The sequence below is a fragment of the Vicugna pacos genome, chromosome 9, assembly GCF_048564905.1.
Source record: "Vicugna pacos chromosome 9, VicPac4, whole genome shotgun sequence".
NCBI classification, from domain to species: domain Eukaryota; kingdom Metazoa; phylum Chordata; class Mammalia; order Artiodactyla; family Camelidae; genus Vicugna; species Vicugna pacos.
Window position 1 is genome coordinate 39,448,639 of NC_132995.1, and position 21,472 is coordinate 39,470,110.

A 21,472-nucleotide genomic window follows, 5' to 3' on the forward strand; every position below is an offset into this window, starting at 1 on the left:
AGGCCTTGAACAAATACTGTTGGGGGCTCTTATTCTAGAGCCAGTCTTGTGCAAGCCTGGGCTCCCTTCTCCCATCATTCCCAGACCTGTCCCTTCATGCTCAACCCAACTTATTCCTGGCTCTTCCCAAACCAGGTCAGAATGCGCTGTACAAAGTGGAGAGTCACAGGTTGAGCTGCCCGGGAAGCAAATGCTGACATGTTGAGCATGCTGGATGTTTATAAGAGTGCAGCTGGGACAGTAAGTCCTCACTGAAGGGGACTTCAGAAGCATATTGCAGCATATACCACAGCACGGTGAAGAGTTTAGTCTAACGCCCCAACGTGGGGAACCAGCACACCTTCACACTCAAGCCACTAACTCATAGAAACCAATATACAAGCTGGCTGCATGCTATGGATTCCAAGGAGAGATCCTGCCTTCCTTCCAACAGCCCCCTCCTAACCCCTGTCTAGGCAGGCCAACTCCTACCAATGGGGAGCTGGCCTCTGTTTCCCTGTCCAGCCATTATAGTTCTCTCCTGAGACTAGAGTTGGGTCCTGGATCCTTATCTGCTTCCAAAGGGCCATAGTTCCTGGTCGGTCTTTTCTCAGTCCTTACTCAGGGCATCCGTTCCCATTTCCATTCTACCATAAGTGGATGAAACAGAGAGAGCCAGGCCTCTGCACCTATCTGCCATGAGTTTTCATCCGCTCCCTGCATTTAACGTCTCTACTATGTCAATCCTCATCAGATAACAAGGCCTGCTTGGCCCCAAACAGAGCTCACTCCATCACACTGACAAGGAGCCCTGGGACAGCAGCAGGGCGGGCCCCCAGTTCCCCATTCAGCCACATCCCATCACCCACCTAGCAGGAGCTCATTTTAGATAACAACACACCTTCATGATGGATGCGGCTAAAGGTGAGACTATAAGAGATTCTGAGGGGGCTTTCAGTGACAGGCCTGCAAAGTTAAGAATGAGTTCCATTTATAATACTACACAGGCCCAAGGACATTCATTAGTAACTGAGAGAAACAGGGAGAGGTGCATAACCACAAATCCATCAGCGACTGCCACTCCCTATCCATTCAGTTACCCATTCACCCATTCCGACAGGGAGCACTAGCTGATTGAGACCTACTTTGGGCCAGGCTTACACTGGTTTCTGTGGACACAAAGATTAAGAGGCCTGGATAGAAAGTCATGTGTGCTCTTTCCCCCGTGTCTCTACTTCATCTTATAAAGGCCACATTTCTATCCACTTTTCCCATGCAGGGAAATGCCTGAGAGGCAACTCTGGTCCTCTATCTTCTTACACCTTCCTTCTTGTGGAAGGAGGAACAGCTAATCCCAATGAATCTAAATTGACCAATGGGATTAGACAATGAGCTACATTTTCCTAATGAGCAAGGATACTGTCCCAAAGGCACGAGTCTTCTTTCGTTCCCCTTTGCCGTCCAGGCTCTGGCACCATTCGTTCTCCTCCTCCTTCCTGCCTCTCTATTGCGAAACCAGCAAGACAGGACTCCTCTCAAGGGACAAGCCCACCACTCTCCCTCTCTTCCTCTTCTCTGCTCCTCTATTGATGTCTCTGCTTGATGCAGGCAAGCCTATTTCACAAGGTTAGGGATCTGGAGTCTACAAGTCATGCTATTTTCCTTGTGGTTTGCTCAAGTTAGCAGATCCTAAAGTTTAAATACGCATAGGGCAACAAGTAGGAGATACCAGTTGGCCCCAGGTCTAAGCCACAAGCTCCTACACAGTTTACTAGAGCCTCTAGGTTTGATGGTTACTGAGCGCTGCATAACCATTGTTAAAGGAGATAAAGGGATCCCCACTCAGTCATCAGTTCTTTGTGTATATATTCCCTAATGGTCAAACTTTGAATGGAAAGAAGAAAGCCGTGCCTCTTTCACCCTAAATCCCTAAGAAGACATAGTTTCTACCATCCTGAAGTTCACAGTCTAATGGTCCAAAAAAAAAAAGACTATAAAAATACAGTGAAAGTATACTTAACTCAGCCTGAGGGAGCCATGAGTAAAGGTTCCTTGGAAACAGTAAATGCAGAAAAGAGACTTGAGTGTTGAACGAGGTAAATGAAGGTCATGGAGCAAGAGGGGAGATAGCTCAGTTAGAGGGAACTGCATTAGCAAGTGTTCAGGGTTCAGTTATGGCAGGATGTGAGGGAAGAGCCATGGGGAGTTAGGGCTGGGGTGTGAGAGCTTGCACTAATCTGATTAAGCTGATGAGACACTTGTACTTACAGAGGGTGAGGGGGAAGTATGGATTTTGTCCTCTGATTCTCCTCGAAATCCCTGAGGATGTACTGGCGCATCAAGCTCTCATTATTCACCCATGAAGTATTCGCCTGTGGTCTTCCTTGGCTCTCACATCTTGGGAAACAGACCAGACCTGAGCCGCCTTCAATGCTCTGGGTGAGATGTAAATGCCGGTCAAGCCAGGATAATATATGTCCTATATTGGAATGGTTTTGAGCTTCCCAGCAGGCAGAGGATTCAGGAGAAGCCTTAGGTAAGAGTAACCATTTACAACCAGTCCTCTATCACCTTCCCTTCTTCCTACTCTCCACTTTGTCTAACTGGTCTACCTGCTTCTAGCCAATCCTCTTTAATTTACCCTTCAGACTAGCCACACTACAAATCATACCACATCAAGATATAGTGCTCCAATAGCTTCCCAGTGCTATCAAGATAATGTGCAATTTCTTTATCATGATGTCACAGATCATGTTCTTAAATATACTGATCCTAAGACGATAGTCAGCATGCAGGAATGTATTAGGGAGCGTTCTTGGGATCAATCCACCTGGAAGGGAAGAGTGGAAAGGGGGAAGAATTGAAGAGAAGCTGAGAAGCTGTGATGCAGTCCCAACAAAGGCCTCAGTCAACTCCAAGGAAAGCTCTGAAGCCAGATGAACTTTCAGTGTTGACCCAAGTTCAGCAAAGGGACCAAGCCTTAATATCCATACGTCAACAAGTCTTGGCTGTGGACTACCTGGAGAAAGGGGGCATGACCTTGGACAAGGCAATTCAATCCAAGGCCAATTCCTGAAAGAAGCTGAGAGCTGAGGGCTTTCTGCCAGTAGGATTCCCAGCAGCTGGAGGAATAAGGCCATCAGACCTGAAAGGAGATCTCAGTGACCCATCACCATATCTAGTACATATGGTGTTCAATGAGTTTCATGACCCACTACATTAGTCTTCTAGCACTGCCATCACAAAGCACCGCAGATTGGGTGTATTAAACAACAGAAATGTGTTTTATTATTGTTCTGCAAGCCTAGAAGCCTGAGATTAAGGTGTCAGAAGGACTGGCCTCTCTTCTTGGTTTGTAGAAGGTCATCTTCTCCCTGTGTCTTCACATGGTTTTCCCTCTGTACACATGTCTGTGTCCTAATTTCCTTGATAAGGACAACTGTCACACTGAATTTGGGCACGCCCTAATGACCTCATCTTCATTACCTCTTTAAGACCTTATCTCCAAACACAGTCACATTCTGAGGCCCTGGGAGTCGGGACTTTGACACATGGACTCTGAGGAAGCACAGCTCAGCCTTTAACACCCATCTACTTCTTATCATTTTCCACTTGCAACTCTTCTCCAAACATCTCTAGTCAAATCACATCAAACAACAAATTCTTTTCATCCCCCTGAATTTTATTTGCTCACTTTTAAACAAGTTAAATCTCTAAAGGACATAGCTCCACATGGATTCTGTGGCCAATGGCCTAGCAGGAAGGTTGCTTCAGAAATTGGCAGAAACCAGGCTACTGCTTCACGCAAGTGGGTTACCTTTCCCTTGATTACTCTGGTTTTCTTGGTTTGTCTCCAGGAGTCACTGTTTTAGATTTATATAAACATGTCTTCCCTAAATAACATTCGATTTCATTTCAGCCATAAACATTTTTAATTTTAAGAAGAGCTGTGGGCTCCCTCTGATTTGGAAGACCTTGCTTACAACCAGCAAAAATGGCCTTGGGCCACAGCCTTCCAGACATAATTGGCATTTTAGAAGTCATGATCCCAGCAGGCCTCCACAGGGATAAAGATGGCAAAGAAGAGAGCTACTGGCTGATTCTGGAACATGCTGTGCTGGTCTACACCTCATGCATTGTGCCTGCTATGCCCTCTGGCAGAAATGCTCTCTCCACTTTGCCCAGTGACCATCATTGTATGACCTATGTCTCCTTCAGGAGTCAGATGGTTTGCCCACTCCCCTCTGAAGCCTCCAGTGCAGGGCCTTGTCTCTTTATGTCCTTTTCGCTCATAGCCCACGATGAGAGGCAGTTGTCTCAGAATCTCTAGTAGGTCCCAGGCATCAGCAAATGTGTATGGTTTGGGTGGGTGGTTGGTGGTTGAAGGGCTAAGTGATTTGCCAAAGGTTCTATCATGATCAGAGCCCGTGTTTTCTAACTAGGTTAGGCCTCAGTGTGGATGTCCTTTACATATTTGAATACTTTCACTCCGAGTAAAGGAAAGGTGAATTTAGTCATCACATGTCCTAGTCCCTATTTGTGAGAGGCTAAATCATGGCTCCTCCAAAAAAATCTACGTGCTAATCCCTGGAACAGGTAAATAGGTTACCTAGCAAAGGAGCAATTAAGGTGGCAGACGGAATTAAGATTGCTAATACACTGACCTTAAAATAAAGATACTATCCTGGATTATCCAGATGGGCCCAATGTAAGAACAAAGGCCCTTAAAAGTAGAAGAGTTGGGTGGACAGGAGACACAGGGGGAGAGATGCTGATGGGAGAATGGTCAGAGAGCTGCAACATTGCTGGCTTTGAAGATGAACAAAGGGGACCACAAGCCAAGGAATGCAGGTGTCTCTAGAAGCTCTAAAAGCAAGATTCTCCCCTAGAGCCTCTGAGGAGGAAGGCAGCCCTGCGGACACCTTGACTTCAGCCCCACGAGACTGTCAGACTTCTAACTGACAGAACTATAAGACAGTACATTTGTGTTGTTTGAAGTCACTAAGTTTGTAGTAACTTTTTCAGCAGCAGAAAGCTATACACCATTCTGATCAGACCTCCTCTCATCACTGCCCTCACACCCTAGTCCTGTGCCAGACATGCCAGAGATGGAGAGCCTTGGTGACCAACATTTGGGAGGCTTTCTGATTTCAATGATCTGGGCCTCTGAAGATCCATGAGAAGCCATAATATTAGTGTATTTGGTGAATTTTGCCTGTTCTGCGCAGACATCACATAGGACCTATGTGATTATGCAGGGTCGTATATGTTCCTGCTTGGTCACAGTCTATAGGGTAGATGAGGTACGTGTGTGGTGCCCAAGGAAGGTTCCTAAGAAGGGCAGCTGCTCCTCACGGGGACCTGTGGGATGCAGTTAGCTACTAGAACCTCATCGTCTTCTAAAGCAACTCACTCTGAGTTTTCTGACTGGCTGTTAGATGGTACGGTGGATTATCTTCGGGGGCATGGTCCTCCTCTCTGGTCTCTCTAGGACAGATCTCTAGAGATGGTGGGGCTGGCATGGAGTAAAATTTAGAAGGCAGGTCATTCTTGTAGGAGAAATGGCATGGAACGTCACAATGCCAGAGGGGCACCCCAGGGTGCTAGTCTTACAGAAACTAACATGTACATTGACGGTAAGTCTTGAGGAGAATGCAATAAAGAAACACTGGAACACAGATCATGAGCAGGAGAAAGCTGGGGAAAATGTCCCAGAGAGAGCACAATCCAGACGGGTCCCACTGGGCAGCAGGGAGCCATGACAGATTCTTGAGGGGAGGAGGGCGCAGTGAGGACACAGGGCACAGGCTGAGGATGCTGCTATGGGAGGGGCGGAGAGAGAGGAGAAGGGGAAACTCAGGCAACAAGCAGTTTCAGTTCTGAAGCCCCACCATTGACTTTTCCTGTCATTCCCAGTGCGCTGAGTCTGACAGACCTAACGTCGTTTTTTAATTAACATTGACAATATTGTGAACTTCATTCACTTAATCTCCATTAAAGTCTTTAAGGATGATGTATTGACTTTATAAAATAAAACTGGAAAGAAAAGAAAAAAAGCCCGGAAAAGAGATTCTCAAAACGTCCCTATCCTCCACAGTGCATCTGATCAGACCCACCAAACACTGCTTTGAAAGGTAAATAATGAGCACATAAATATGAAGCAATTTTCACTCCTCTAATTAGCTACCTGACAGATTAATGATATTTTAGCAAATAACCTGGGATATTCCTGTAGCCTTTCCTCAAAAGGTGGGTGTTGGTCTAGAAACTGAAGGATAATCATAAATAAAGCGGTGATACCTTCAGAGCTCTTTGCATTTTTCATGGTGTTTTCACACGCACTATGGGGCTGGACTTCACAAGCACTGTGTGAAGTCAGCCTAGCGGAGGCTTAGAGAGCTTGAAAGCCCAGCCTCCACCCCGGCGGCATCCCTCAAGCCCCTTGGCTCCGTCCCCAGAACAAACGGCCCGCCAAGTGCGAGAAGAACCACAACATGAGCAGCCAGATGAGATACCATCCAAGACGGAACACTGACATCCCCCAAAGCAGAGGTCAGGATGGGACCCCTCGGGCCTGAGGACCTTATTCCAGGTCCAGAAATGCTGAAACAGAAGTGGCCTGCAGACAAGAGAACTGGATCATCTGGAAGATGGATCTGGTGTGAAGAATGCAACTGCAGCTCCCTAAATGGTGAGATGTCACGGATTGTTTCACACCTGGTTCAATCCCAGCATCCAGAATGATTGTGAAAATGCAGGCCAAGCAGATCCCACCATGTCTGTCTCCTGACTAGGCTCCCTCCAAACCCGCAGAACTAGGGGGAGGAAGGAGGCCAGGGCTTTGCTGCTAGGAACCAAAGTGGAGAGCTCAGAAATGAGCTCTTTCAAACTCCCTTTCTGTTCCAATCAAAATGTCATCGGTCAGCAGGGTTAACTGGACTCCCAGGCCCCATGGCCCCAGTGATCTTTGCCAACAGCATGAACATGGTGCCCACCACTTAGATACAAAAAACGCAGTCCTCCTAGTCACTGCTATGCAATCAGCCCACCTGTTCATCTGGAGAAATGCATTTCCCTGTCAGTTAAAAAAATATATGGGACCCGAGGGAGGAGGAATCAACAGGTTTGGATGCGGCCACATGCCAGGCACTGTGCCGGGCTCTTAACAGTATTTTGTCATTGCTTTCTCCTAAACACTGTGCCAAGTTGTGACAAGACCCCACTGCACAGAAATAGAAACTGAGGCTCCAAGAGTGTCATCAGTTCCCCTACGGTCACAGAGCACCCCTATCATTTACAGGTTAAAAACGGCTCATTTGTGACAACCAAAGTAGGTCAGGATGTGGCCCCTGCCCACGTGGAGAGCACACAACTAGCATTAAACCCAAGCCCACCACTCTGCAAAACCCACGTTCCAGTATTTGTTCAAAGATCTAAAAAAATCACTGCTGAGTAAACAAGTGAATACAGGTATTTCTACCATGCCATGCTATGCTCTTAATGTTGGGATAAACAGAGAGGGAAAAGGATTTCAACTAGAATGAGGGGGGAAGAAAGAACCAATTGAGATAACTGGACAAACCTGATGAACAGCCAAAGTATTCTCAGTATCACTCACCTAGATTCAGATGGCATCAGGAGGACTATTCCAAAGAGGGCGACCACACAATTTGAAATGCATCTGGGGCACTGACACCTCTTGGAAAATATGGCCCCAGGGAGAGTCTACATCTTGGCCTGATGAAGGGGTGTGTTAGGGAGCACAGAAGCCACCTCCTCTCCCAGTTCAACACACACCCTGCTCAGCCATGCTTTTACTGCAGGAGATGCTCCCTCCTGGAACAGCAGCAGCGCCATTTGAAGGCTGCTTCCTCCTGTGCCCCACTTCTCCCCAATGATGGCTGTGACCTGCACCCTGCACCAGGCTGTCCTCCAGTTACCAGACACAGAGCCAGTGCATCAGGAAGCTCAGCACGAGGGCTCGTACCATGTCCAGCAGGAAGCTCATCAGCCCTTTGAAGCCCAGAGCCGACTTGGCCAGCATGGACGGCGGTGGAGCTGATAGGGGCAGAGTGATGCTCCAGCTATCATGCTGGTACAGGTCAACATTTCACAGAAGACTCGGTCCCGGTTTTATCACCTTCCTCTCCACCCCAACCAGCCATTGTCCCCAGCGACATTAACATCCCCAGAGTTGACTCAGCCAACTGCCATCAGGGTGTTATGAGTAGGGGTGGAGAGTGGAAAAGACCACCTACCTTGACATCCCAGCCTCTAACAATGACGAGTCATGGCTCCTCCATCAAGCTGCTGCTTCCCTCTGTGCCTCACTGTCTCATCTGTAAAACAGGGATTGTTACGAGATTTAATGAGAAACTCCATCCAAAGCATTTATGCTGTGCTTAACACATTAGGGACCGTTTTTACCTCCACATCAGCTTCATACCCTGGATCTTAAGATCACTCAGAAAGCTTCTGGCTCTGAAATCTTAAACTCTAACATCTGACCGCAGCCTACTTCTTCTCAGCTCCCTTAGTCACCTGCCATATTTTGTCTGACCTTTTCACAATGTCCACTCCCTTGAGTAGTTCACCTTGAGCACATCACCTCCCTGCCGAACCAACCCTCCTCTTCATCCCACTGCGACCACCCACCACTTCAACCATTCTCTGGGTCCTTGCTCCAAAGTGTCTCTGCCATACTTACCAGAAGAACCCAACCATGGGTCAAACCCACCATCTGCCCCAATGCTGCCCCACTGGGCCTCTCTTCATGCTGGAGGTCATGACCCAGCCACACCCTATCCCAGGCCCCATCCCAGCTGCGTTCCCAGGCCGATCCCCTCCATCACTCTAAGTAGACCTGCTCCATTGTCCTCAAGCCTCCAGTCCCACAGCAGGGCACCTGGTTTCCCACTTTATTGTGGTAATAGAGGGATTAGGGATAAACTCCCTCCATGTTTGGTTTCACTGCCCACAACTGAGAAGCCCCCACATCTCTGTGTACCACGTCCCCCTCCTCGGAGGAGGATGTGTCTGCTTCCGCCTTCCTCTGTCCCACGCATCACACAGGAGTCCTGCGCATCAGTTATCTCTTTCGTATTCCATGCTTCCAGGTGTCCCTCTCCAAAGACCCCTTCCCCTCAGCATATAAATATGCCCAGGTTTCCCATACCTTCAAAAGAAAAGAAAATCTCCCTCGACCCTCTCTCCTGCCAGTCCCCTCACACAGACAAGCTTCTTCAAAGAGCCGTCTACACCCATCACTCTGCCCCTTCACCTTCCACTCGCTCTGCAGTCTGGCTTCCTGTGAAATTGCTCCATGAAAGTCAATCACAAGTGTGCACTTGTACTTGACCCCCTTATCCTCTCCCCTCCTCCCAGCTAATAATTTAAAGTTCCATCAGCTCTGACTCTACCCGCTTAATAGCTTTGAAATGCTTCCCAACTCTCCACCCCACTATAAGTGCTGTGTTCTGGACTTCCAATTCATCCAAATGCATCTAGTTTATACACACCCCAATCTGGTCTCTACTCCTCGCTACAGAGGGGAAACAGGAACATTCCTCTCCAATTTAGAGATTGGCCACTCTAAAGCGGCTTCTACTGCCTCTCAGGGCAGAACTTCTCTCCTAAGCAAGATACGCAAGGAAAATCTTTTGTCATCTGGCAGCAGTCAACGTGGCTTCCATAAGAGCTGACGCAAGTATGGTGACTGGGAATCTAAATGGATGTGAGCCCCACCCGGTCAGGGAACAGATCCACTTCCCTCTTTTGAGAAAAAAAAAATGCTTTTAGTAGGAAGGTTTTTTTTTTTAACTTGCAGAAGAAATTCATCAAATGTGGCCCAAACTGGAACATTTTTATAGCATAATGGAAATGTCCTTTTCAGGAACAAATTTTATGTGATGATTTCTTAAGATGGTTCTCCTACCATAGAAGACACCACTCAACAGAGAAGATGCTGTGAGCGGCAAATTTCATACAAACAGGAAATTACCACGTGTGGTATTTGCAAGCCCAGGGCCAAAGGGTCCTTCCTCCCGCTCACTGCATACCCAGCTGTTCGTTCCAACCCTCAGATTCCAGCATTCCAACCTAGTGGATGGGGCAGTCATTACTATGCTCCTTTCCAGATGAGGACCCTGAAACTCTAAAAACAAAGCAGGGGGGTGGGTATTTTCCTTAGGTCCCAAGTCCAGTGTCTATAGCAGAGTTGGGACCAAAAACCAAGTCTCTTGCAGCTGTGCTACGGGTGTTTGCCCTCAAGACTGGGTCCACATGGTCCAATATGAGAAGCCCTGTAGGAGACGGGCCCCCTGTGTGTCAGAACAGAGGCTGTGATGCATACGAAGGCCTGGGGCCACAGGCAACCACACAGACTTGTGATGAGGAGGAGGGGAAGGAAGAGGAGATGATGGAGGGGACTCCGGAAAGAGAAGTAGGAACAGGATGCCCCCAGCACAGGGAGCCCAGGAGGAAGGAGGAAGCAGGAGTTGCTCTGACCCGAGCCCTGCGCTCCCTGCTCTGACTTGAGAAGCACTCAGTTCCATTGAGTCAGAAGTGTTTTCCAGAGCATCTGGTCCAACCCTAGGATACCCAGCAGAAGACAGTCAGATAACCACTCTGGTTTTTCCCCTACCATCTTTCTACTGAGCGAGTTAATAATTCCACAGCACTCCAGGCCCCCAGTGGCCCGGCCAGGTCCACGCTCAGTGACTCCGAGCGCACAGTGCCTGGACACTGCTGGCGTAGCCTGCAGCTGGGCGCAGACCCACCTTACTTGCTAATACATATATGCATGCACGCGGACACACACATACACACACACACACACTACACGGCATGCTTTTCCACCACCACGGTCCTGGAGTTAATGAACAACCAGATTCTCCACCCCAACACTCAACCTCAAGCTGAGGAATCCACTTTGGTCCTGTTTTCCAAGCAGCCCATAAAGCCAAGTCTGTCTAATCCCCATGAGATGCCCCCACCCTTAGTTCCCTACTCCCTACCTGAGCCTAGACCCTCCTCATCTGCTGCTTGAGTCATGTCTCTCATCTGCCCCTCCTTATAACCACTCGGGGTCTCTGGAGAGGCCTCTCTAGTTTTCTTTTTATTTATTTATTAGCATTTTTATTGAGTTATAATCATTTTACAATGTTGTGTCAAATTCCAGTGTAGAGCAAAATTTTTCAGTTATACATGAACATACATATATTCATTGTCAAATTTTTTCTCACTGTGAGCTAACACAAGGTCTTGTATGTGTTTCCCTGTGCTATACAGTATAATCTTGTTTATCTATTCTACATATGCCTATCAGTATCCAGAAATTTTGAAATCCCACTCTATCCCTTCTCCCACCCTTGGCAACCATAAGTTTGTATTCTATGTCTATGAGTCTGCTTCTATTTTGTATTTATGTTCTTTTTTTTTTTTTAAGATTCCACATATGAGCCATCTCATATGGTATTTTTCTTTCTCTTTCTGGCTTACTTCACTTAGAATGACATTCTTCAGGGACATCCATGTTGCTGCAAATGACATTATGTTGTCATTTTTGTGGCTGAATAGTATTCCATTGTATAAATATATAAATATACCACATCTTCTTTATCCAATCATCTGTTGATGGACATTTAGGCTGTTTCCATGTCTTGGCTACTGTAAATAGTTCTGCTGTGAACATTGGGGTGCAGGTGTATTTCTGAAGTAGGGTTCCTTCTGGATATATGCCCAGGAGCAGGATGACTGGGTCATATGGTAAGTCTATTCCTGGTCTTTTGAGGAATCTCCAAACTGTTTTCCACAGTGGCTGCACCAAACTGCATTTCCACCAGCAGTGTAGGAGGGTTCCCTTTTCTTCACAGCCCAGAGAGGCCTCTCTAAAACTAAATAGAACCCTGTAATCCCTCTGCTTAACCTCCATCAATTCCATTGTCCACCACCAGCCCCCCATCATTCACAACTCCAAGCCCCACCCCTTCAGCTTGCCAACCACTGAAGGCCAATGTTTGTGATCAGAGACCTCCATGCAGCTCCCATTCTCGTCAATGGAGGAAGCAGCAAGTAATAGCCGTAAGTGTGCCAGCTACATGGTGTGTTAGAAGGTGATAATTGCTGTGGGAAAAGATAGAGGACAGAGACTGCAAATCTGAAAAATCTGTGGGGGCCCCAAGTATCAACTGGGTGGTCAGCATCACCCCACTGGAGCAAAGACTGAAGGAGGGGATCTCCAGGGGAAGACCACACCAGGCTGTGGGTGGAGCCCACGCAAAGGCGGTGAGGTGTGTTAGAGAAACAGCATGGGGGCCAGTGTGGGCAAAACAAAGTGAACAAGAAGGGGAGGAGGCGAGATGCCATCTGAGAGGGTCAGGGGGCCAGATGCTGCTCCTCTGTCATTCCCCGCTCCAAACCTCACAAGTCTTTTCTCTAACACTCGTCACTGTCACAATTCCTCAGGCAGACTGGGCGTTCTCGGGCCTCAGTGCTGTGCCTGTGTTCTGATGCCATGCTTGACTGACCATCAACCCTCCCACCCCCAACAGCGCTCTGACCACCCCTTTCCCTATGCTTCCATCTTCCTTGACCACAAAGCCATTATAGCACGAAACACACTGAATTGCAGTCACCCCACTCCCTGTCTCTGCCACCCACTGGACTGAGCTCTGCCAGGATAGAAATCCTACCTTCTCCTTCCTCTCTTTCCCCCTCGGAAGCATCACGTGGCTGGCTACAGAGCGGATGGATGGAAAGAGAGTAGGTAGCAGAGTATTTACCTGCTTTTTAGCTTTCAGGTTCCCATGTGTTTTACTAGTCGGCTCCACGCAGTCTCACTCACTGAGGGCTTTCTGGTTTGCAGTTCTCACGTATGACTGTGCAAGGGCTCTGGAGTTCAGCATGTCTGTGATATGCACAGGCGAAACAAGTTTCCAAAAGCACATCTAAAACTAGCTCTATAAAATCAATAATGTTAACAAATATTAATTTATATTAATATAGGGTGGGCGAAAGGTAAGTTGGAAAATACTGCTCTGCCTGAACATTGAGGTTATCTTGGGCAAGTACACACCTAACCTCTTTGAAGCCCAGTTTCCCTATGTATAAAGTGAATATTAATAATCTTAGCTTCCCCGGCCTTGCACAGGCTTATTCTGTGGGTGGAAAAAAGAGCATGGACAGGACATGCCTTACAGAGCGGGACTAACCAAGTGCAAAGGGTCATCATTAATAGTCTCATTGTTATTTAGAAAGTCCTTTGTGTAAGATAAATATGCCTTGGTTCCATCATGTCCCAGTTGTTTGCCCTTCGTTCCAACAGAGGCAAAGCTTACCCTGTTGAAATAAGGATCATCTTGTGTCGCATGTGATGTGTTTACAAAGTGGAGCAAGAGGAGCCTGACTCCCTGTGGAAAAGAGCCCCCTGGGTGATGAATTCGGAGGGTCCATTGATGGATCCGTCCACATTTCTGTCCAGCAGGCACTGTCTGTCTGAGCCGCGCCTGCTGTGGGAATACCAGCTACCCCTCCCCCAACTCAAGGCTACCCCCTCAAATTGTCAAAAAGGCACCGTGATAGATAGGGCTCCCACGTGCCACAAGGTAAGTGTTTAAATCTTTTATAAGACAGTCAATGGCCTTTATAAACCCTCAGACAAGAATTACACTGTGTCTGCAGTGGGGCCGAAAGTCAATGGGAAATTGATCCTGTCTAGCTGGTGCCGTTTCAAAGAGGAGCCTTGCTGGCTGCCTTCGGGACCAAACGTGCCATCTCCCGTGTACCCCCAGGGCCTGGCGTGTCACATGCTGAGAATACTGAGATGCTGAGGCCCATTTTTGCGCAGAGGCCCGGGCAGCTGCAAGCTCCTACCACAGGAAGACCCTGGAGGGCACTGGCTAGCCACAGGGATGGTTATGAAGTGCGTTTAACTTCCCAGGAATTGATGCCAGGACCACTCTGATGCCGTTGCCTGCACCCCAGGCAAGAAACTGAAGGACGATAAACGGCCATTGATCCGGCAGCAACCATCGGGGGCAAGGCACCTGCAACTGCTCTCCTGTGCCAATGACCCCATAAGCCTTTGGATCAAACTCAGTTAGAGAGGGTGATGATGCTGAGGGTAGCTCTCTGCCTGTACCCATTGGCCTGACCCACACGTCTGCCAGGCGATGCCAGAGTGTGGCAAAGATCCCCTGTGTGGGACTAAGGGAGCCCAAGGGTCCTGGGATGCCCACTCTCCCCGCACACAGGCCTGGGCACACCAAGGATGGCTCTTGTGTCCCAAATGAATGGATGGACTTGGCAGGCGAGTCAAACACCCCCCACCTTGAAGTGGGGAACAGTAGAAAAAGCACCCACTTTGGAATCAGGCGGACCTGGACTCTGAAACCTGGCTCAGTGACTTTCTAACCAAGTGACCTCAGAGAAATCCTTCACCTGCCCAGGGGCCAGCTGCTTTATGTATGACTTGGGGGTGGTGATGATTCTGTCTCCTGGGGCTGCTGTGAGGACGAAACCTGACGGGACATGCCGCATGCAGGGCACAGAGCAGTCACTCGATGGCTCTCAACTCGCTCACCATCCAGCCCTGAACCCAGAATCGAGAAAGCAGGAAGAGCCCTCTCCTGGAAGCCAACAGCCCAGAATCAAGCAATGATGAAGGCAATTCAGCCTTAAGCACTGACCGGATGCCAGATACCAGAGCCAGTGCTCACCCTACACCATCTACATCCTTCCTGGTCCCAATTTTACAGGTAAGAACACTGGATCCCAAGGCATTTCAAGAGGTCAATTTATCCAACAAAAGCAAACACTGAGGATATGTTTATTGCAGGCTACTCTGCACTAGACACTCTCTGAGGGACCCGGCTACAAGGCTGAACAAGGTAGACACTGCTCCAAGGTCAGGTGTAAGGCAAAGCCTAGGCTAGAATCAAGATCTCCTGCCACCGAGTGCTGGATCTTTCTCTGTCCCCTGCCATTTGCCCCAGTAGGAAACACTCCTCAGAGAATCGTTGTCTGCCCAAGCTCCAAGTGTCCTTTAAATTCCTCCAGGCTCTCCAGCTTGTTTTACACATAAGGTCGTGTTTCCCAAGGCCACACAGTGAGTGGGGAAAGGAGCTGACATCTTGAAATGAGCCTGGTAAAATTTCAGGTCAGGGCTGTTTCCTTCACGGGTTGCTTGTTTTCTGGAATACTGCACTTTCTCCACCCCAGCCAGATCTGTAGGAATCCAGCAACCCACCACGTGCCATGGATGATGGGAGGTAGGTGGAAGGTGAGGGTCTCTGTGCCCCTGAACTATTCAGAAAGATCTGCATAGCCCACCAGGGAAGCCGCCTCATCAGACCCAGATAAAGGCTTGGAATGCAGCAGCACGCCAGCATCACTGCTCTTCTTTTTGGTTAAGTAATACCATTGGTACGAGATGGTCAGGTGTCTTTGAACTGAAAGGAGCTTTATTTGAAAACCCTCCAGGGTGCCAGAGAAACAGTCTTTTTCCACATCAGCAGTCTATCCAAGGCAGGCTCGGCAAAGAACAAATATCACGGGCTGCTACAGAGGGCTGGTAGGTGGGAGTAGTGTGGTGGTGGGATTATTAAGGATGAGGTCAGGCAGAAAAGGACAGCAAAGAAGAGCCTCCCTGTTGTCACATAGAGTCACAGATAAACACTTGCTAGCAGCTGGAAATTCAGCTCTTAAACCCTGCCAAATGAGAAATACCTGATACGGCCAGAAAGGGTACATTGTCTGATGGGGCAAGACAGCACAGATTCAGGCCAAGAGCCACTCAGCTGTTCACAAAAGCATATGATGTGAGAGGCTTGGAGCTCAGCCTCAGTCTTTCCTGCCCAGAGAATGGGCAATAAAGCAAAGACCCAAGTGCTCCGAGGTGATGTTTCCATGATGCCATCAAATCGAAAAGCCTAGCATATACCTGACGACTTATTTATCAGACAAGCACTGAGCACCAACTACATACCAGCACCATGCCAGCTGCTGGGGACTCAGATATGCATGGGACAAGCTTGTCCCCTGCCTTCATGGAATTTGAAATCTATCATGTAAAACAAACTTAGGAGGAAAGCAACTCTAAGAGGCATGGCGGTGGTGGCCTGCTGTGTCCATGATGCTGAGAGAGGAGGTGGGAGGAGCTATGAAGGTGGCAGTGGAGCATGTGAGGGGCTGGAGAAGTGACCAGCATGGTAGGGAGACTGGTTAAATACAGAAGCGTTAGGCAAATAACTTACTCTATTGAGGATAATGGGAACCAGGTTTCTGATGGTCAAAGAATGAATTTAAACTCATGGAAAGGGAGATTAGAATTGGAGGTAATGAGGTTCTGAATTGGAATTGAAGGTACTGGCATGAATTCATATGTTTAAAATCTATACATAAACAGATGTGGAAATCGATATAGATCAGTTATTATCGATCAAGCAGGAGCAATTTTGTGCCTCAGAGGACAACTGGCAATGTCTGATGATATCTGGGATTGTAACAGCTGAGGGGGAGCGGCTTCTACTGGCACAGTGGGTACAGGAAAGGGATGCTGCCAAACATCCTTTAATACCCAGGACAGCCCCACAGCAAAGAATTATCCAACCCAAAGTGTCACTAGTGTCATGGTTGAGAAGCTGTGATACAGATAAATATGTATGTGCGTGTGTGCACGTGCGCACATATGTGGGTGGATGGATGGATGGATGGAAAGATAGATAGACAGACAGATCGACTGATCATGTATATGTGTGGATATATATAATCCTATATAGATTTCCTAGCTCAGTTGGCTGAGTGGACCTAGAAGCAATGACATCCCAGTAACTATGAACACATCCATTGCCCAGATCTCAGTTTGTAAACACCATTCTCCACTAAAAGGAACCAGATTTCCCTGGAAAAATAGCTAACTTCAGAGCCAAGGCAGGAAAAGTACAAGATGAGCCTGGAACATTTTTCTGTGCCAGAAAGTAAGACAGTGCTCAAAGAATGATGAGGACATGCTCAATAGGGCACAAGGAGTCAGCCTGAAGAGTCCCCCAATGGCCAAATCTGAGACAATTTGAACATCAAAATAAAAAATAAGAGGAGCTTACTCAACCCACTGAATAAAACATGAATCCATGAGTCCATACTGACAGAAACAAACAAACAAATAAATGACAGGGGAAGCTCTTCCTTACAGTAGAACACCCACTAGTAAATGTAGAAAAATCATAGAAATTTAAAAGTCACCATTTGACAACCATCATAGTGGTGGTTAACTCAGCAGGAAACCTCAAAAGAAGCCAAGGTCGGTGGGTGGAGATTTGATAAGGTGCAGAGCATTGATGTTCAGAGAATCTCCCCACAAAAGCACTTTTAAATTATACATGGAAACTGCTGACTCTGTGGTAGAGAAACTTGGCAGACATCAACTTGACCAGGCAGTCAAAATTGGCATGGTAGGACTAGATAGGTTGGCATGGTGTGGTCCACTGAGAACACAGCATCATTTCTGTGATATTTCTCCCCAAAATGGACAGCTGAATTCTGATCATGAGAAAATATTGGACAGATCGAGGCTAAGGAGCATCCTACAGAAGAAAAGCCCTCCCCCATTCACAAATGTCAAGTCATTAAAGACTAAAACCCAGTTCCACATTGAAGAAAACTAAAGTGACATGTGCAATCCATGCTAGTAGACTGGATCTTGGACCAGGAAGCAGAAGGCTATGTTGTTGGCGCAGCTGGGGAAATTTGAATAGGTTGAATAGCAGCCTTCTCACTGTGGTGAGTTCCTGATTTAGATGGTAGGATAGATAAAACAGTACTTTTGCTTTTAGGAAATGTATACTGGAGTTTTTAGGAAGGATGAAATATTGTATATATGATTGCTCTCACATGATTCAGAAAATAAACAGCAATAATTGGTACGTATATGTGCTGGTATGCATACACACACAGCGAGAGTAGGAACAAGAGAGAGAAAGGACGAGTGACTGGACCAATGAGGGAAAAATCTTAAAATTCAAGGCTCTTATGAAGTTTGAAATTACTTTTTCAAGAATAGAAGAACATGTGCTATATTAATTGCAAATTACAAAATTATACTCATATAGCATGACACCCTTATTATATAGATAAAACCCACCCTGCACACACACATAGGTGAAGAATATGAAGGAAATACACAAATATGTTACTCATAGTTACCTCTGGATGGTCAAATTATGGGAAATCTCTGTCTATTTTTAACGTCTCTCCATATGATCCAAAATTTCTCCCATGAACATACATTGCCCATTGCCTTACAACTGGAACGTAGCATTACACTATATGGTGGTCACGTTCATTGGGCAGGCCTCCCTCATCTGGGTAATGCAGCATGTAGTCTCTCCCTCAGGGCATCATTAAGACACAAAAGAGACCTAGGATACAGACGTGCTTTTTAACCAGTAAAGCACTTGTACACGAGTAGTAACAAGTAAAGAAATCATCATCACTCTTATAATTAATTAATAACTATCAGCCGTCACTGGGGCAGGCCTTTTTCCAACTTTAACTTAGTTCCCAAAACCATTACAAACTATACCCATTTTACAGATGAGGAAACTGATGCACAAAAATGTTAAGGATAGTGTGTCTGAAGTCATCCATAAAAGTAACAGAATCAGGGTTTACACTCAGAATTGACCATAAAACTGATAACCAGTTCACCTCTACCACCCCAACGATGCCTGCCTTCCCTCTGGGGAGGGCCAGTCCCCTAACCCTAAGATGCTCTCCAGGCAGAACAAGTAGACCCCATATTTCTGAAGCACTTTGGTCTCAGTGACCAGGCTTTCCCTCATGAAGAAGGTGATCTCTGGCCACCTCTTTTATTCCAGCATCCTGCTCCAGCTCCAACAGTGCCCTCCAGCAAATGCTCTTCCACCTCAAGGATGCCCTTAGCAGTCCCAACAACCCACAATTAACCAAATACAAACAGTGAGGTGGAGGAGGAAATACCTTAGCGAGAACTTCGAGTCTGGCATTCCACTTTGGGGACTCTTGGGACAAAGTCACTTGGAGGAAGTTGGGTCTAAGGCAGCCAGCTGTGAGTGGTCACTTTTTCTTGGACCCACAACATGCTGGTCATAATTAATTACAATTATTATAATTATATTTAATTATAATTAATATAGGTAGGGGTTGCTAATAAGGTAATTTTCTGAAATTTTTAATGTGTTCTTATTTGTTTTAAAAAAAATTCTTCAGAGACTACACATGAAATAAAAAAGCCCCTTGTTTCCACCTATGAAAGTTGCTTAATTTCTTCCAGAATGAGATCTTCCCTTTGACTTTTGCAGTTATGGTTATAGCATGTATACTCAAAGTACATGAAAAAGATTCATGCTTTTTCTGAAATGTGGAATTCTACTTAATAGTGTGACTCTCTCAGCAAAGCCTCAGGGTTTGGAGTCTATAGACTCTTTAGTTAAAACTGATGGGAGAGGCAAACAAAAACATCTTGAGAATGAGTATCAGATAATGTCAGTGCTGCAGGGACATGAAAGGCAACAGAATCCAACAAGGTCATTTGGAAAAAGAGAAACCGAGTCCTGCACAGTTGATGTATCTTATTCAGTGTCACACAGCCACTTTGTGGCCCAGCTGGGACTTCAAGTCATCAACCCTGAGTAATCAGGATTCCAAATACCTCTGCCTAAAATCACTTACACAAAAGAGTTTGTAGCCACTAGGCTGTAAGCCCACTGAGGGCAGGTGCTGTGCATCCTCCCAGTGCTTAGCCTGTAGGTGGCACCCATAGGTACCCAGGAGGCATGTTTTAGGCAAAGAAACAAATGATTTCCAACATTACATGGAATTTGAAAAACATTTATAATATATCTACTTTTAAACATTTTTTAGTTTCATTCAAAACAAAATTTCTATATGGCCAAGTCCAGATGGGTCCCCCGAATGTATTTACTGAACAAAACATGACTAGCACTGTGACAATTAATCAGTTAGCGATGACTGAAGCTCTTAATGAAATGAAGCATGAACTGTTTGAGAAAGCAATTGAAAACCATCATACATGCCATGAATCATCTCCTGAATGCACATTTATTAAATCAGGATTCATAACTTTGATACTTTATCTAACAGGTTTGTTACCCTTTTGAGACTCTATTGGTGGATAAAAAGACAGATGTTTCTGGAGCTACATTGGAGGAGGGACTGGGGAGGGAGAAACCAACCAGACATCAATTAAAGAGAGCAGGCAGCAAAGCGCCATCACCCAGTGTTTGGGTTTTGTGCTATCATCTCGAGATAAAATTCAGAGAAACCTTTGCAAGTGAATAGGCATGGAAACAGCATGCCATACTGAAGGTTTCTGGGGTCTGCCTGATAGAGGGCAGATGTTGTGAGGGTTCAAGGGGAAGTGATTGGTTTAGGGGTTGCAGAGGTGATCATCCTTAAAGGAAACTTCAGTCAAACAAGAGTCAGACTAAGGCCAAACCTTATTTTTACTTCCTGAGGGTGTCAGAGAGCTGGAGGGAAATCAGAATCCTCTGCCATTTTCGGGCTCTTCAAAGACACCAGCTCTTTTTAGTTGAAGCAAATATACATCACATCAATGTCACATCCCATGACTATTGTCCCAGGCACCTCTTTGGGTGATCAAATGAAAGTGGGCTGGGAAGCGTGTAAAGATGTTTAGCTCTTTTGACTGCTGGCGGCAGTCAATTGGCGGATCAAGGTGACATCGTCCCCCACAGCTCACAATTGCAACAGTTCTTAGAGTCTCATATTCATAAAAGCAGACCTGGAATCCTTACAGGCAGCCCACTTGTGCTGAAAGTAAAGGAGACCTTCCCTTTCAACTGCTTTGACACCATGTGGCCATTCTCCTCCAAAGCCTTTCAAGCCCACCCTTCTGCCAGCCAGAATCATGGTCGGCTGCTGAGGGACATTTCCACGGAATGTCTGGCACAGTCTTTGCACAGAACAATGCACATCTACATAATAACTTTTCTCCATTGTAGTCTGATTAGATCGCTGTAACTGCAGCAACAGAGTAATCACAAGAGCGAGCCTGAACATCGTAGATGCCTTTAGAGGAAAATAACCTTCTCAGTCACAATCGGTAGCCACGGCTTCTCCCTCTCGTCTCTGTTAAACAAAGGGCATTCCATTTCAAACCCAAAGCAAGCAGAAGAAAACATACATGATTTGAGCAAGGCAAAAACAGTCAACACATACAGTGAACATAGGCTGCTAACCTCTCCTGTGTTTCTCCCACTCAGTGGTCCTCAAACTGAAGTGGGCATCACTAACGCCCGGAGGGCCTGTTACACTGCCGAAGGCTGGGCCCCAGCCCCCGGGTTTCTGACTCAGTCAGTCTGGGGTGGGGTCCAAGAGTTTGTTTCTAGCAAGTGCCCAGGGGAGGCGATGTTGCTGGTCCAGGCGCTAAAGTTTGAGAACCACTGAGCACCGCCTCACTGACAAAATCAGGCTA

General features: G+C 46.8%; 1 long non-coding RNA gene across 1 annotated transcript in view; it reads right to left on the bottom strand.

The window, feature by feature from the left end:
• Positions 1-21,472, bottom strand: part of LOC116281908 (uncharacterized) — a 554,075-nt gene that overhangs the window by 281,700 nt on the left and 250,903 nt on the right. The window contains exon 3 of the long non-coding RNA XR_012075708.1: positions 8,238-8,318. This is a non-coding gene — a long non-coding RNA (uncharacterized lncRNA). The remainder of the gene's footprint in view (positions 1-8,237; positions 8,319-21,472) is intronic.